Source organism: Lolium rigidum, chromosome 3 (genome assembly GCF_022539505.1).
Source record: "Lolium rigidum isolate FL_2022 chromosome 3, APGP_CSIRO_Lrig_0.1, whole genome shotgun sequence".
NCBI lineage: Eukaryota > Viridiplantae > Streptophyta > Magnoliopsida > Poales > Poaceae > Lolium > Lolium rigidum.
Window position 1 is genome coordinate 385,835,947 of NC_061510.1, and position 15,155 is coordinate 385,851,101.

The window sequence follows — 15,155 nt, forward strand, 5'->3', positions numbered from 1 at the left end:
AAAATACAACCTATGAGTAAAATATTATTGGAAGCAGTATTTTGGAGATGCGGGGTATCGATCCCCGTGCCTCCCCTATGGTTTGGATTTTATGAAGAATACTGCTCACTAGAACTGCAATTTCTTTTTGATTTAGCTTACTCTGCCCCCCTCATGAAGTTTACAACACTATTTTGCCCCCCTCAAGGTTAAAAGCCGGCTCCGTCCCCTGTTCCAGATCTGTTGTTGGTTCCGCGATAGACCAATCGGAGATTTTATGACATGTGATGTGTCTCTGCACGGGTAACTTGGGCACCTCGTTAATAATAATAAAAAAAATACAACCCTGCACAGGTAACTTGGGCACCTCGTTAATAATTAAAAAAAAATACAACCTATGAGTAAAATATTATTGGAAGAAGCCGGCTCCGTCCCTGTTCCAGTCTGTTGTTGGTTCTGCGATAGACCAATCGGAGATTTTATGACATGTGATGTGTCTCTGCACAGGTAACTTGGGCACCTCGTTAATAATAATAAAAAAAATACAACCCTGCACAGGTAACTTGGGCACCTCGTTAATAATTAAAAAAAAATACAACCTATGAGTAAAATATTATTGGAAGAAGTATTTTGGAGATGCGGGGTATCGATCCCCGTGCCTCTCGCATGCTAAGCGAGCGCTCTACCATCTGAGCTACATCCCCGTGATGCTAACAGTAACTTTTCTTTTATATATGTAAACTGTTTGCACTTCTACGAGATGCCACATGATGTGGCTGTGCTGTCAAAACATGGCTTCTCGTCTTTGGATCCACGAAATACTCCACAGAACTTGGCAGCTCAAGCAGATATCGGCGGTCCGACGTGGCCCAACGGTACCTGTGGAAAGGCTATCCAACTTCGAGGCCCAGATCGATCAAAACGGAATTCGATTCAGCGCCGCAAACTCCCCCACCCGCCACAAAACAAATTCTAAAACGTCGCGTCGCGCAGCATTCAATTCTCCGGACGCATTGTTGGACTTGGACAGGGCAGGAGGACATGTCCTCCCGAAATTTACAAAGCTATTCTGAAATGCAGCTCGTTAACTTGAGTACTCAGTGGTTGAGAAAAAAATGAAGGCAGTTGAACTGCTGCCTCATGGAGAGAAAGAAAGCTTGGACATCCAACTTAGAATTTCGTACTACTGTATTTGATGATGAACCAATCTCACTGCATTGCATTTGCATCATGTAAATTAAGAAGCTAGCTTTAGCCAAACTAAGCTGAGGTGACCACAAAATCATGCAATGCAATGCATAGTTTGCATATCCCTCACACACATGCCATACATGCATTGTCTTTCGTTCATCTTTCCCTCGCCAATTTTTTTGAGGAGCTTAGGCAACCACACCCTTACGCAGCGCGCCAAGCACCTCGAGGAGCTTAGGCAACCACGAAATCATGCGATAGTACAATGCATAGTTTGCATACTACATGCATGCGCGCCATACATTGCCTCTCGGTGTCTTCCCCGCCAATCACCACTCCTCACTACAGGAATGGGGCTATATGCCGAGGGCCGGGAACCCTCGGCGTAGCATTCTTTGGCCCTCGGCGTAGGCTATGCCGAGGGCCGCCCTCGGCATAGCTCCTCGGCGTGTAAGTCCCTCGGCAAAGGCACTATCGCCGTCGGCGTAGCCCGGCCCTCGGAGTAGCACGCTACGCCGACGGCAAAACCCTCGGCATAGACTTTTAAAAAATTCAAATTTTCCGTTTCCAAAAAAATTCAAAAAAAAATTCGAAAATAAAATATTTTTTTCTATATGCCGACGGCAAAACCCTAGGCATAGACTTTTAAAATTTTTAAAATTTTAATTTCTTTTACACAATTTTTTCCTTTTTTTTTCTTTTTTCTTTTTTTTACTTGTTTATCTTTCACCCAATACACTTTTAACTCTAACTACACTTAATCTTATGTCAAATTACAATCATGGTTAAACTTCCCGGCCGGTCACCCATCCTCACACTACTCCAGCCTCAGCACGCTTAACTTCTTGGTTCCATTCGGATGAGGTTCCATTATAGAATTGACACCTCTTGCTGATAATAATAGCATATCAACCCTATTAACCCTTGAACCGTGATGCACATTTCTTTATTTTTGAATCCCAAACAATTACTTAAGTAGACAACAATGAATATATATAAGTAATAATAATATTGAATTCAAATAAAAATAAAATGATTTTATTTTTTGGTCTTTTTTCTATTTAATATTGAATAATTAATATCTTTAAATCGAAAAATCAAAATTCCACAAATAATATGTCTAAATCGATCAGAAAAATGAGAGGAATCTAAATATAACATACATATCATCATTTGAACCTAAAAATTAGAGGAATCCAAATATGACGCCCAATTTGCCATGTGGCCAAAACGGCCCCCTCGCGAGATGCGAAATGGCCGTATCGGGCGGGCTGGTGCACCGTTCGCCAACACGCTAAACGGACAAAAATTAGCACATAAAGTGATGTGTTATAGACATAAAAACATTTTTTGCGGAATTTATTGAGCGACGGAAAGTGTACCCCTAGTTCAAATCCGGTCGGTTACCGGCGGATTCGGCGGGACACCGCAGGAAGCCGCATGGATTCCCAGATAGCTAGCGCGCACATATGGCATGTGATATGTGGTGCGAAGGCGGTGTCCTACCACTACGCGGAGGTCTCGCGCAATACTAAAATGCGCCTCATGTAGCTGCTTCACAAAAAAAACCCGTTTTGGCACCCCGAAAATGAAAAAACCATCGCCCATCGGTCGGATTGGAAATCCGCTCCCGGGGCCTTGCTTCCCATCCCAGGGACCACGCACATGCCAAATATGGCCTCGTTCCGACAAACTATGCGGTGTCACGGGCCGTTTCCTACTCATTTGCCCTAAAAGCCATAGAACTCCGGACGTGATAGCCCTGTTTGTGAAGGGTTTTCCAAAATAATTGCCGTATCCTAATTCCGACTTTTGGAGTGGTTACTAGAACACATAAAATGACGCCATGCGGCTCCGCTGGATTTTCTGACTTTGTTTAAATTGTCATTTGGCCAACACGGGCCCCCACGGAGATGCGGTATGTCCGTACCGAGCGCGCTGGTGCACCCGTTTACCATCACGCTAAACAGACAAAAATTGGCAGATAAATTGATATGTCATAGACCTAAAAACATTTTTTGCGGAATTTATTGAGCGACGGAAAGTGTAGCCCTAGTTCAAATCCGGTCACTTTCCAGCGGATTCGGCGGGACACCGCATGGATTTCCATATAGCTAGCGCGCACATATGGCATGTGATATGTGGTGCGAAGGCGGTGTCCTACCACTACGCAGAGGTCTCGCGCAATACTAAAATGCGCCTTATGTAGTTCCTTCACAAAAAAACCCGTTTTGGCACCCCGAAAATGAAAAAACCATCGCCCATGGGTCGGATTGGAAATCCGCTCCCGGGGCCTTGCTTCCCATCCCGGGGACCACGCACGTGCCAAATATGGCGTCGTTCCGACAAACTATGCGGTGTCACGGGCCGTTTCCTACTCATTTGCCCTAAAAGCCATAGAACTCCGGACGTGATAGCCACTGTTTGTGAAGGGTTTTCCAAAATAATTGCCGTATCCTAATTCCGACTTTTGGAGTGGTTACTAGGACACATAAAATGACGCCATGCGGCTCCGCGGGATTTTCTGACTTTGTTTAAATTGTCATTTGGCCAAATGGGCCCCCACGGAGATGCGGTATGGCCGTACCGGGCGCGCTGGTGCACCCGTTTACCATCGCGCTAAACGGACAAAAATTAGCACATAAACTGATATGTCATAGACCTAAAAACAATTTTTGCGGAATTTATTGAGCGACGGAAAGTGTAGCCCTAGTTCAAATCCGGTCACTTTCCGGCGGATTCGGCGGGACACCGCAGAAGCCGCATGGATTCCCAGATAGCTAGCGCGCACATATGGCATGTGATATGGGGTGCGAAGGCGGTGTCCTACCACTACACAGAGGTCTCGCGCAATACTAAAATGCGCCCCATGTAGTTCCTTCACAAAAAAAACCTGTTTTGGCACCCCGAAAATGAAAAAAACCATCGCCCATGGGTCGGATTGGAAATGCGCTCCCGGGGCATTGCTTCCCATCCCAGGAACCACGCACGTGCCAAATATGGTCTCGTTCCGACAAACTATGCGGTGTCACGGGCCGTTTCCTACTCATTGCCCTAAAAGCCATAGAAATCCAGACTTGATAGCCCTGTTCGTGAAGGGTTTTCCAAAATAATTGTCGTATCCCAATTCCATCTTTTGGAGTGGTTACTAGGACACATAAAATGATGCCATGTGGCTCCGCGAGATTTTCCGACTTCGTTTAAATTGCCATCTGGCTAAAACGGGAACACCGAGAACATATAAGAAAGTGATTGAATTGTTTCTATGTTAACATGTTATTCTACATGATTCAAATATGCATGATTTTGACATAAACGGATAGAGGATGTTTTTCTGAACATTTTGATACCTCATACGCATTTTTCTGACATCATATGAATTAGTTATGATTTTTACAAAATTAGATAAATTTGAAAAATAGCCTACGCCGAGGGTGGCCGTCGGCGTAGCCCTGTCTATGCCTAGGGCCAAAGCTATGCCGAGAGCATTGATTTCCGCAACAAAATCTCATGTTGTCATGAATGCCAGATCGAGTGTTTCTTGTTTATGCTTTCCCTAGGCCTCCCATTCCAAAGAATGTCGCGTGTGGATCACGATGATGTGATCAAAATGCTTCATTGTATCCATGGATCCCAGTCCATCGAATAATATCACCTAGCAGATAATGAAACGTGGCATATATATGGTAGTCTACCATGAGGAGCTCATGTTTCAGCTATCTGGTTGAAAATACTATACGTACAAGGACCAAAGAGATAGATTATAACATTAGTATATGTAGCTGGTCGATCAAAAGAGTTGGCTCATCTATAATATCTAAACAGAATGGGTATATATAGATGGAACAAAATATCAGCTCTTTATACGACATAAACAAAATTTCTGAGAAGCATGTGCCAAAATTCCATGTCATAAAAGCATGATGTGTCTACTCATACCTCATAACACCATCCATGGTGGTCTTTAAGAAATTGGACACCGAGTATGAAAATTAAGTGCAGTCCTTGTGCAAACGAAAATACTCGGTTATCAAACATCACTTTTTAGATTAACTATAATGGATTTTTCATTAAAAATAACTCACTAAGAATACAATGTTTGATTTCGTTGATACAAATTTCCTATTCGCCCTCCATTATATTTTGCCCAATTTTGAGTGCAAAGCAGTTAACATTGATAGTGTCAAGGCTCCTCGTGATCTCAAAGACCAAAGGGGCCTAGGAATCGAGGTTCTAAAAATAAATATTTATTTAGTAACTGGTTGTTCAAAATTCTGAATGAAGAGAGATTGTATCAATGCATAATAAACTAATACCTTCAAGACAAAACATTATCCCGGCATATTCATCATCCAGTTGTGTGTGTGATCTCAGTACCTATATTCATTATTTAAGAAACCCTAACTCTCGCGTAGCGCCCGCGCGCGACCGAGAGCCCCCTGGCGGCGCCCCTCGACTCCCCTCCTCCCACCTCCCCTACCCTCGCCGCCGCCAGAGGGCGTCAACGGGCAAAGCATAAACCCTAACATGCCCGGGTTGCTGCGCGCGTGGGAGTATCTGACAGGTGGGGTCCTTTGCGGTGTGCACGTCACGGACCCGCACGTAAGGGAATGCCGCTGTTCTGTGTGGCAAAAAAGTGCAATTGTATGGAGCACGAGGGGGAACGTGGTTTCCGCCCGGATTACTTTTGGAGTTTATTGATTTGATTGGCTTAGCTGCGTCAGCAAAGCGGCCTTGATTGCTCGGCTGTGGGTCAGCATTGATTCTCTGCTAAACGTTTCAGCTGGTTTGAAATTTGGGATTTGGTTGGATTGCAAATTGTGAAGTATAGTTGGAACATCTCCAGTCGCGTCCCCAAACCGTCCCCCAAAGGGATTTTGGCGCACCGGACAAAAAAACGTTCCCAGTCGTCTGATACGGTGTCCGGCGCCCCGAGCCCGTCCCCGCTACAGAGGGGACATTCCGGGGACGTCAGACACACCGAAAAGCGAGGCGGGGAGTGGCGGGACCGATGCGTCAGCGGCACATTGAAGTTTAACCTAATCGTCGCCTACCTCGCGACGGAAGTTATTGCCACTCAGCGATGGTGCAGTTCCCGCAGAGGCGCAGCGAAGCGTCTCGTCGCGCCTAGCTCTTCGTGCCGGCGTTAATGAGCGCCAGCGCTCCCCTGCCTCCCTCCGACCTATAAAAAGGGTCGCTCTCTCATCGTCCCTCACACACAAACCCTAGCGCCCCTCTCCCAACCCTAGCCGCCACCATCTGAAGAGTCGACACCATGTCTGGTAGAGGCGGAGGCCGAGCCCGCGGCCGTAGTCGTGGCCGCGGCAGAGCTGCACGCTCGTCGTCGCCTGCGACGCCGTCGTCTTCATCGTCGGACATGCAGGAGGAGGAGCGGCCGGTGCTGTTCGAGTTCGTCGTCGTCCTCAAGGGCGACCCATACGCCATCCAGAGGCTCCCGGACACCTTCGTCGACTTCGTCGGCGGCGACACGCGCCCGGGCTCGCTGCATCTGCGCGACAAGATGTACCTCCACATCGGCTGGGAGAAGTTCGCGCGCTACCACCGCCTCGAAGACGGCTTCGTGCTCATGTTCTCCTACCTTGGCGACAGGGACACGAGCGTCAAGGTGTTCGACGAGACGAGTTGCCGCCGGCACTACCACGGCGACAGCGCCGAGGAGGACGACGACTGATGAGTGTTGTTTCTTCGCAGCGAAAATATGCACGGAGGTTTCTGGTTGTTCTTCCTCGAAAGAACCAACAGGGCCACCGTCAACAGCTGGATTTTCCAGTTTGGGTGACTGGGTGAGCCCTCGAGTGTTATTTCTTGGCAGTGAACACACGAAACCTTCGATGCCCGGCCTAGTTAGGTTTAGTTATTTCGCAATGTTTTATATTTGTGCAACCATGGTTCAAACTATGTATTAGTTTGTGGAAAACCATGTTCCAAATTATGTCTTCGTGTAAACCATGTTCCCAATTATGTATTAGTTTGGGATGTTTCTTCTCTATATTGAAATAAAAATGCAAAAAAAAAAACAAAAAAGAGTATTTAATGTTTGGGGGCGGCGTTTGGGGGACGTCGCTCCCCAGCCGCGCCCCCCAAACGCGGCACGAACGAAACTCGTCCCCCAAACGCTCGATCCGGCGCCGTTTGGGGAACGGTTAGGGGGACGCGAACCTGGCAGTGAGACACCAACGAGTGAAGCGAACCAGGGCGACAAGGCCGCACCGGGCCAGCCCACGAGGAAGGGCTAGGCTCCAAAATGGCTAGAGAATGGAGATTGGGTCCAGGAAAACATATGCTAGAGAGAAAACAATGGGTGACATGGCTTGCCAACGCTTCCTCCATTCGCAAGCCATGCCACCGTGTATGGACTGGTCGTGGGGGAGGAAGGGTGGAAGACAACCCGATCCATCGGTTTCTAGTGTGTGTGTGTTCCGGGCGATCTATTTGTTCAGGTTAAGCAATGCCTTATAATTGGTATTCGGAGCGGTTTCGATCCACCGATTTTTTTTGAACAACCGATCCACCGATTTAATGATCCCCTCACACCCACCCACACCACCCGATTTGCTTTCGTTGCTCGGAGGTGATGGAAAATCTGTCGATGTACTCGAATGATCTTTACCGGCTCCTGAAAGCGAAAATCAAGGAGGAGTACTAGGCTCGATCTGTCGAGTACAAGAAGGAGATACTAGACTTCGCCAAGCTCTACGTTGATGACACCCCGTGTTACATCAAGGAGACGGGCTTTACTGCCGAGGGTGAGCATGCATCGGTGGGCACCAATCTACCAGCGACCAAGTAGTATCTCACATCCGAACTCGATTCCGTGAAGGCCTCGTTGAGTGTTGACATCCTCCACGTGCTTCCATGTTTAGATGAATGCTAGATCTGGTGTTTATTGTTTATGTTTTTCCTAGACCTCCCATTCCGAAGAATGCGCATGTGGATCACGATGATATGATGAAAATGCTTAATTGTATCCATGGAACCTAGTCCATCGAACAATGTCACTAGCAGATAATGAAAGACATAGATAAGGTAGTCAACCAAGAGGAGCTCGTGTTTCAGCAATCTGGTTGGGAACACTATATGCACAAGGGGTCAATAGACAATATTATAGCAGTAGTATATGTAGCTGGTCGATCAAAAGAGTGGAACAATATATGATGAAGTGAATAGAATGCGCCCATATATATATGGGCGGAGCAAAATATCAGCTCTTTATACGACATAAACTGGACTTGTGTAGTAGTTGAGAAGCACGCGCCAAATTTCCATGTCGTAAAAGCATGATGTGTCTACTCATTCCTCGTGACACCATCCATGGTCGTACTTAAGAAATTGGACAACCAGTTTGAAAATTAAATGTAGCTCTTGTGCAGGCAAAAAATTCAATTACGAAATATCATGTTTTTTTTTGGATTTAGGGCTTGTTCGGTAACACTCCACTTCAGCAAAAGTCAGCGCTCCGCTCAACTCCATGCCTCCATGTGAGAAGCGCTCTCCCGATCGAACATCTGATGGAAGGACCGTTCGTCTGGCTCCGCTCCGTGCCCATTTAAAGAAAATACGGAGTATATCGCATTCGGGCCTGGTGGGAGATCTTGGTTGATGGGCCGGAGTCGATCAACCGCTCACCATGGAGGGAGGTCGAATGCGGGCATGGGGAACTCCTGGCAACAGCGCAAGGTCCTGGAGGTGAGCGCTCCTAGCGGGGGCGCAAGGTCCTGGCGGTGTGGAGCAAACTGAACCGGAGGAGGAGGCCGTGTGTGGTCCTTGATTTGTCAGTGGGTGCATTTAACGGCGCCGGGAGGAAGATAAGCAGGTGGCGGCCTCAATTCGGTGGCGGCGCAAGCGATTTGACCGGCGGCTCCCAGGAATCGATCGGTGGCGTGCTCTAGGCTTCTAGCGATGGCGCGGTCGTTCGATAGAGTGGGAGATGAGAGAAATAGAATGGTTCCGATTCGGTGGTGTCAGTTGGCGGTGGCATTTTTTTTTTGTAAGTTCGAGCAGATTCCGCTTTTGCCGAAGCTAGGAGGAGCGACGCAGATGCAGCTCCATAAAATTGCGGAGTTGGCGCGTTTGGCACCGCTCCGTCCACTCCGGTAATGGAGATTGGAGCTGGAGTATTGCCCAACAAGCCCTTACGATAATTACTTTTTCACTAAAAATAGTTTACTTAGATTAGAATATTAGAATATTTGATTTCGTTGATACAAATTTTCTCCATTATATCTTGCCCAATTTTTGAGTGCAAAGCATAACATGGCGCAACAATATTTGATTAGAATGGAGGGGACATAACTCTTCTTTTTTGAATGGCCTCCAGAGGTTCAAGGAGGAGTATTTTAGTAGATGCTCGTTTTGTTGCAGGCAATGACTTGAACACTCGGTTCTCAAAGTATACTTTGTCCCAACAATATCCTTTCCTTTACAACATTGTGTGACATGCAAAAATATGTTGGTTGCGATTTTTTTGGAAGTTCTACTAAATATCAGCTCTTCATAAATAAATAAAAATGTTTGCCAATATTTGGTACTCTCTCCATTCCAATGAATAAGATATCCCCGTTTTTCGATTTTTTTTCTTTGAGAAAAAATTACTCCAAATATATAAAAAGTGTTGGTATAAAATAAGCATCACTAAAAAAAGTATTTCAATACGAATCCAACGATACTAATTACGTAATATAATCTAGATTTTGTTACTCGATTTTTTTGGTTGAATAACATCTTACAATATGCGTATGTGTTATTCATTGAAATTGAGGTTGTAGTAAAGCAATGAATTTTCTTTCTGTTTTGATGTGGTTGTGGTGATGGCTTTTCTCTTTGGTTATTTAGATAGTGAGGAGCGGGCAGAGGGGGGTTCTGATATTGACCGTGCTTCAATAAAGAAGCTTCCAGATCGCGTCCGGGAGGCCTGCCTAAAAGTTAAACTTAGACCTTGTGCAAGAGCATTCAATGAGCGAAAAAAGTTTTTCAATGATGAAAATTTCATTTTAAAATACAATTTCTAAAGAAGAAGTCTCAACTTCCTTCATACAAAATTTTCTACTAGTTCATTAACAATTATTCTCATAAATTCAAGTGCGAAGCAGGAGAAAGTGGTAGTTTCAAGGCTTCAATTTGTTATCTCAAATTGCACATATGTAGCTTTTTTTCATTTGAATTCTAGGATTTATTATTAGTTTGTTCTTTAATGTTGTACTTGTTTACATTATTTGGCCCCGTAGAGAGAGGTATAGAGAGAGAGAGAGATTTATGGTTATTGGTTGATTAGTGCACTAGCTGTTGCCAATTCAAGTTACTATAAGCATAGGCTGAACCTGCTAGGGTGTGCATACTAGTTGTGACCACGGTTTAATCACCTCAAAAAAGAAATATTACTCCGTACCTCGATTATACAATAGCCACTATCCTAGTAAGAGATCAACACAGCGACTAACTAATGCAAAAGAAGACAACTCCCGTCCCACTTGCAGTTATGGGAATATGCAAAATGGTTCCACGATCTTTATCCCAAGGGTCCACGGTGATTGCTGCACAAGACGCAACAATTGTTCACTAAGATTTCCCTAGGCCTCACATTCCGAAGAATACGATATGGCATGGTCGGTTAACTAATATTGACTGCGATGACATGGTCAGTTAACTAATATTGTCCATTCACTGTGTCCATACCATGAGGATCTCATGTTTCCATCGGCAATCCGGGTGAAAACACTATATGGACATGGACGAATAGCAGTATATGAAGCTGGTTTGTCAAAATAGTTGACTCGTATATGATGAAGTGAATAGAATGTGTATATATGGATATGGCAAAATATCAACTTTTATAGGACATAAATTTGGCTTATGTAGAAACGTTTCTACATAAGTTCCGTGTAGTAAAAGCATGTCATCCCACACTTTGCTTCTTGGAGTAGTGTAGGCCAGTTGTGATAATTCGAGCAGACCCATGAGGATTTATGCGGCATTAACGGCACACAATGCATTATGCATGGTTGCTCAACGACAGGGAACGTACAGCATGGAATGAATGTCTCCACTTGTTGGGAGATCAGAAGGATGCCTTCCGCTTGTTGGCTCTCTCAAGTCTCAACTTTTCACTCATCAAATATATGAAGTTCGATCGTGATTCATGAGAGGAAACAATCGCCGATCTTTATGCAGGTTACTCTGCTCTCTCTACTAGTCCCACGTTTTAATGCAACTCACCCATCCATACAAAGACATGCACACATCCAAACCTCGGCGAGCTCGGTACTGTCAATTTTTTTCGACCGAATTTGGGCCCATCCTTGTTTGATCTGTATGGAAAAAGTTACTGCTGTGACCATATCATGCTACACTTATATGACCCCGGGCCCATACTTTAGAAAATCGATATCCTTCAAAATTAAATTTAAGCCGTGTCAAAACAAAAATAGTCAGTTATGAAAAATGTATTTCTATGCTTGGATTAAAAGTAAATTTTTTAAAAATTTAAAATTCAATTATAAGTCTTGAGTTTAAGGATCACACCTCGCAACAACTTTGTTTTTTTCTTCGAAATGGGGGAAAAATCACCCCAGCTTCTGCATCCAAGGGATGCACACGGCTTTTTTATTAGATTATTCGCAACACCTTACAAGAGCAACACAAAAGATCAAACTCGAAGCCACCTCGCTAAACCTACGGAGGGATGAAGGGGGTGACAAAACACCAACTCACATCATCCAAAAAACCAAATGCCTTCCCAAGCCACCCAATAGCAGGTGAGAAGCACATCTAGTTAAGCAGACTCTCAGCGCACGCCAACGCACACACCACAGAAGGTCCTACCGCCGTATTCCTCGACCCCATCTTCAAGAGGGATCATCGCATTAACCTTGCAAGTCCTACCGTCGATGCCACCATGACGCCAGACGGCTCCACCATCATGCACGCATAGATCATCCTGCATCCATCGTCGATACCCCGCAGCACCATGCCACCTAGACTCAGCGCCATCGATGTGGTAGATGAATACCACTCCACCAAGATCCACCTCCATCCAGCCGCAGCTCCAAAAACGATGCCCCAAGAGGTAGAACGACCCATGAAGCACCGTCATCTTCCGATCCGGGAGACCTGGATCTAGGGTTTCCCCCGGAGCAGCACGATTGGGTAGATGCATGCTGCGATGACGATGCCTTTAAGAAGGAAGCGACGCTTAACGCCGCCATCAGCCGCCAATCTGGCACGGTTTTCACCGACAGCCGCGAGTCCCCAACTTGACAAGAGCAAGCGGAGAGGCCAGCAAAGAAAAAGGATCCTATAGCATCCCATGTCCAAGTCCAAACATCCCCTGTACCCGGTGACAACCAGAAAATTCTGATTTCATCCCACAAGAAGAGAATTTGTAGGAATGCCTGAATATATAAAGTCTTAATATCATTTATCCAATTGATTTGAAAACACACTTCAACGACTATTTTCCTGGCTCTGATTGTAGGTTGAATCATTTTGTAAAATTCTAGAGCCAGTTGTTCGATGGTTTTCCCGTTGAGCCATTTGTCAGTCCAAAAATAAGTTTTCTCCCCATTACCAATTGTCATGACTGCAGCAGCGTTGAGCCATTTGTCTCTTATTTTTGTCATCAGTAGACGAGGCCAATTTGTTCCATGGTTCGCCATCTGAGAACGCAAGCTCCATGCCCATCTGGTCTTTAACAGTTCAACGCTGTGCTCATGATGCCAAGACCTGTGATGTTAACTCCTAGTAATCCATCTTTAGCTGAAACCTTTTTGCTGAGATGTACTATAAATACTACCAAAGCTAGAACGATAGTGCATGGCAGTTGCGCAGAGGATGCTGGCTGCTCCCTATGACCGAGTTTTCATTGTGAACGTTTCCCTTAGGCCTCTCATTCCAAAGACACGCGTGCACACAATTGCACATATGCCACATTTTGATCACCTAAATGCTCAATGTACATGGACCCTACCAAATAACAGCACTAATATAATATATGTGAAGCACAATTGGCCGTAGATTAGAAATTAGGAGCGAAAGGACCCATGAGGCTAGAGATAAATTATAGGAGACCCTACACTATATATGTGGCTGGTTATTCAAAAGGGCTGGTTTGACGTACGTATGATAGAACTGAACAGAAAAGTGTTGGGCGCATATATATGGTGTGGAGCACAATTTCAGTTTTTGTACCAATGAAGTAGATTTATGGGCAGTGGTTGAGTAGCACATGAAACTTCCATTGCTTAAATGTTTGAGGACACACACACTACGATGGCTGCACACTGGTCTGTTCCAGTGTACGTGGTTTGTGGGATAATTGGAGCCAAGAGAGGGCGGTACAATGCATGGTGTGGCTCGACAACAGAGGAACAAAGTGCGGTCTATGGTGGCTGGTGTATGGTCCTTGTTCTGTGAGAGAACGGAAGGATTCCCATTGGCCGTTGCTTGCTTGTAAGTTTATCCCATGGAATTGTGATGCAACGGATGGAATCCTTATGCAAAGGGTCGCAGCTGTTAACTGATGTAGACGCGGTAAGGATGCATTCTCTGTCATTCTAAGGCTCAGTTCTTTTGGCGGCTTCTCCGAGAAGCTGCCCTCCCCCCAGCTTCCTGGAGAAGCCGCACTAAAAATTTAGGGAGGCTTCCGGACTAGTCTAGCCTAGATCATTTCGGAAGCCTTTCAAAATTTTGGGGGCGGCTTCCCCGGGAAGCTGGGGGGAGGGCAGCTTCTCGGAGAAGCAGCTAAAAGAACTGAGCCTAAGAGGCATCCTGACGACGCAGCTCTACCGTCGAACGCTTCGACAGTGAGTCCGCCGTCCGCGGCGAGCTCAGCTGCATCCACCGGCACCGCCCTCCTGTTCTCACGTCGCCGCTCGCCATGGTCCTACACTCCTACTCCTACAGGCTACAGTCCAGCCAGCATGCGCCAACCCGCGACGCCGCCGTGCGTCGAACTCGAAACAAGATGTCGAAGTTCCAGTCTGTTTATGACATGTGCTATGTCTCTGCACAGGTAAATTGGGCACCTCGTTATGCCGAAGAATGAAAAAAATACTACTTCCAAGTAATATTAATGGAGATGCGGGGTATCGATCCCCGTGCCTCTCGCATGCTAAGCGAGCGCTCTACCATCTGAGCTACATCCCCGTGATGCTAACAGTAACTTTTCTTGTATATATGTAAACTATTTGCACTTCTACGATATGTTCCATGATGTCTCTGTGCTGACAAAAAATGGCTTCTCGTCTTTGGATCCACGAAATACTCCACAGAACCTGGCAGCTCAAGCCGATATCGGCGGTCCGACGTGGCCCAACGGTACCTCCGGAAAGGCTATCCAGCTTCGAGGCCCAGATCGATCAAAACGGAATTCGATTCAGCGCCGCTAACTCCCCCACCAGCCACAAAACAAATTCTAAAAACGTCGCGTCGCGCAGCATTCAATTTTCCGGACGCATTGTTCGACTTGGACAGGGCAGGAGGACATGTCCTCCCGAAATTTCCAATGCTATTCTGAAATGCAGCTCGCGTTATACTTGAGTAGTCAGTGGTTGAGAAAAAAAATGAAGGCAGTTGAACTGCTGCCTCAAGGAGAGAAAGAAAGCTTGGACATCCAACTTAGAATTTCGTAAAGTACTGTATTTGATGATGAACCAATCTCACTGCATTGCATTTGCATCATGTAAATTAAGAAGCTAGCTTTTAGCCGAACTAAGCTGAGGTGACCACAAAATCATGCAATGCAATGCATAGTTTGCATATCCCTCACACACATGCCATACATGCATTGTCTTTCGTTCATCTTTCCCTCGCCAAATTTTTTTGAGGAGCTTAGGCAACCACACCCTTACGCAGCGCGCCAAGCACCTCGAGGAGCTTAGGCAACCACGAAATCATGCGATAGTACAATGCATAGTTTGCATACTACATGCATGCGCGCCATACATTGCCTCTCGGCCTCTTCCCCGCCA

At 45.8% G+C, this 15,155-nt stretch overlaps 2 non-coding genes across 2 annotated transcripts; both read right to left on the reverse strand.

Annotated features, from left to right (window-relative positions):
• Nucleotides 1–610: 610 nt before the first annotated feature.
• On the reverse strand, nt 611–683 carry TRNAA-AGC. The gene has a single exon. It is a non-coding gene; the product is annotated as a tRNA-Ala (tRNA).
• Nucleotides 684–14,258: 13,575 nt separating this feature from the next.
• TRNAA-AGC lies at nt 14,259–14,331 on the reverse strand. The gene has a single exon. It is a non-coding gene; the product is annotated as a tRNA-Ala (tRNA).
• Nucleotides 14,332–15,155: the final 824 nt, after the last annotated feature.